Below are 3,424 nucleotides of genomic sequence, written 5' to 3' on the forward strand. Positions count from 1 at the left end.
ATGTTATTACAGGTTGAGTCTTGTGTACTTATATATATATACACACACACACACACACACACACATATATATATATATTTTTTTTTTAACCGAGATGGGTTGCCTTCTTGCCTTCTACTTTAGACCCCATTCAATGTAGTGTGTTAATCCTGGTACATCACCAGTGTAGAGTATGAGATGCTCCAGGATTTCTAAAGTTTAAATGGGATGATATAACTGGAGTTAAGTTTTTAACTGGATGGTGACTGGATCCAGAGGCATCTCTGCAGCTTGTTGATCTCTTCTGAGATTTATTTGTGAGTCTCTAGATCATGGCCAATAATGAGCTTAAATTGGCAACAGAGGCAGTTCGTGTACATGGTTGCCAGGCTCCCAGAAGAACAGGGAGATGGGGGGGGGGGGCGGTCATCCCTCTCCAACTCCATGAGGCTCTGGAGATTTTGGTCACAAAACCCTCAGACCTGAGTTTTTCAACAGATTCACTGATGGATGAGGCTTGAACCGAACCAGTGGAGATGGGATGTGAGCATGGCTGTGATTGGGTTCTGGAGGTTTTCAGTTGCTGGGGCTTTGTTTGGGTGGGTGGTGATCTCACCCACCCCTCTCTGGGCTGCCCTGGATGAGATTCATCCTGGTGCTGGGTCTGGAGGCATCTCTGCAGCTTAAAACCATATCACTTAAACATATACTGCAATACTGCTATAATACAATAATCAAACTATTAATATAAAAGAATTTCCTCCACTGTTAAAGGAAAAAAGAAAAAAGATTCGTAGAGAGCTAAAATTCTTCAGAACGGGCCAAATCCTCCTCTGACTCTTATTTGTCCTCTCTTGCCTCTCCCTTCACATGGTCCACCCACACTACCCTGAGCCTAATTTGAATGCATATCTAACAGGGTGGGACTGGTGCGGGTCACTGGAGATATGAAGGGGAAGATCCTAACCTTCTGAGAACTAGGGAATGAATTCCCCATCTTCTGGATTCCCTGACACCATTTTGTGCATTCCAGTGGCATAATTTACTCTTCCCTGCCTTGTTACACAGATGCTCACATGAGCAGCAATGAGTTAATGAGCAAACACACAAATACCACCAGCATCCTGTGTGTGTTGAAGGAGAGAAAGAATGCAATCCCCCTTCTTGTATAATATCCTTTTTCAAAATATGTAGGGAAAATTTGGAAATGCTCAATCATTTACAAGGAAATGTGAATAAGGCTGATATGTTTTCAACAACAACAACAATAATAATAAAACACAGGCAAGAGTAATAGTACAGCAGGTAGGGTGCTTGCCTTGCACACAGCACACTTGGGGGTTCAATCCCCACACCCCATATGGTCCCCCAAGTCCCTGAAAGAATAATCTCAGAGCTTAGAGCCAGGAGTAAGTCTTGAGCACTGTCAGGTGTGGCCCCAAAACCAAAATAATAATAATAAAAACAGAACAGTTAAAGGAGTTCTCAGGTCATGAAAGCAATACTCCTTATTACCTACTAGTAGTGGGGAAGAGAAACTTGCTGTAAATCATTCCTATCTCTTTCTAAATGACACTTTAATGCCATTGAAATACTCCAAAAAGGTGACATTTTTGGCCAAGGAGGTTTATGGTGCAGACCTTTCATGTGCCCAACCCCACTTCAATCCCTAATACTGCATGGTCCCCTGACTATTTCCAGGTGTGGCCCTGGAAGCCAGCAAGCACCTAGTGCTGGGGTGCTTGAGCAACATCACATCTTCAGGTCTTGCAGTGAGTTGCTGGGCCAAATACCACTGAAAATGCCCCCTGTAGTCCTTGAGCACACTTGGGAGAAAAAAAATTCCAATAAATAAGCAAATGGTTAGTCTTTTAAGGAAAAAAATAGTAGCATAACTTAATGACGCTTTAAAAATGAGTTTGGCGAGTAGGAGCAATAGTACAATAGGCAGGAAGCTTTCTTTATACACAGCTGATCTGGGTTTGATCCTTGGCATCCCATATGGTCTCCCAAGCACCACCAGGAGTGATTCCTGAGTGCAGAGTCAAGAGTAACCTTTGAGCATCACCAGGAGTGACTCCAAAACAAAACAAAACAAAAAATACTTTGTATGAAAAACAATGAAAGTAAGCTTGATGTTATCAACCTAGTAAAAAAATTTGGGTTTTCAATAAAACCACAGACATCAGTTAAATAGAATATAGTTACTAAAGGGCTAGAGAAATAGTACAGTGGGTAGGGCTCTTGCCTTACATGCAGCTGATCTGGGTTCCATCCCTAGTATCCTACATTGTCCCTGGAACACCGCCAGAAGTAATTTCTGGGCACAGAGCCAGGAGTAATCACCAAGCATCACCAAGTATAGTCCAAAAACCAAACAAAAACAAAAACAATATACTAAGTACTAAATATGTTAAATGTATATAAAAGATCAGTATGAAAGCAGAACCTTTAAGCTTTCTCATTAAACATAACCTTACATCAGCAGCTGTGATTTTGATCACCCCCAACATCCTGAATACTAGGAATTCGTTCTCTAATTTCACTAAGTGAAAGGCCTCCCTGAAGAATGGCTGAGCTCCTGATTTAGGGAAGACAAAAAGTCCACTTAAATCTGGAATTCCTGTTATGTTTAGGAAGCAAAGATTTTTTTTTTTTAATGTCTGAGGGCTGGAGAGATATTACAGGGAGTCAGGTGGGTGCCATGCGCATGGCCAACCTCAGTTCAATCCCCAACACAACATATGATCCTCCAAGCACTGCCAGGAGTAATCCCTGGCCACACTTAGGAATAAGCCCTGAGCACCACCAGGTGTGGCTTTAAAGCAAAACAAAACAAAAATTAAATATAAAATATCAGTAAGATTTATAATTTTCCTATCAAATTAAATATCTATAACCATATGTCTCAATGGCACATGGTTACATTGAGAGATGTCTGAATGAACTAGAGTTCATGCTTTGCATACAGGAGCCCTTGATTCTATCTCCAGCATTGCATGATCCCCCTGAGCACCACTAGCTGTGACAACTGGTCACTGGGCCTGCAGTAGTCTCTCCAAGGGCATGTTTGGGGTTTTGTTTATGTTTTTATGCTACACCCAGCAGTGCTCAAGGCTTACTCCTGGCTTTGAGATCAGGACTCAGTCCTGGCAGGACTTGAGGGTCTGGTTGCCGGGGATCAAAGTTAGCATCCTGGGGCTGGAGCAATAGCACAGCGGGTAGGGCGTTTGCCTTGCACTCGGCCAACCCGGGTTTGATTCCCAGCATTCCATATGGTCCCCTGAGTACTGCCAAGGGTAATTCCTGAGTGCAGAACCAGGAGTAACCCCTGTGCATCGCCAGGTGTGACCCCAAAAAGCAAAAAACAAAACAAAACAAAAAGAACAAAGTTAGCATCCTACCCATTGTACTATCTCTACAGACCCAATTAGTTTTTAATCAA

Source organism: Sorex araneus, chromosome 1 (assembly GCF_027595985.1).
Source record: "Sorex araneus isolate mSorAra2 chromosome 1, mSorAra2.pri, whole genome shotgun sequence".
Taxonomy (NCBI): Eukaryota; Metazoa; Chordata; class Mammalia; order Eulipotyphla; family Soricidae; genus Sorex; species Sorex araneus.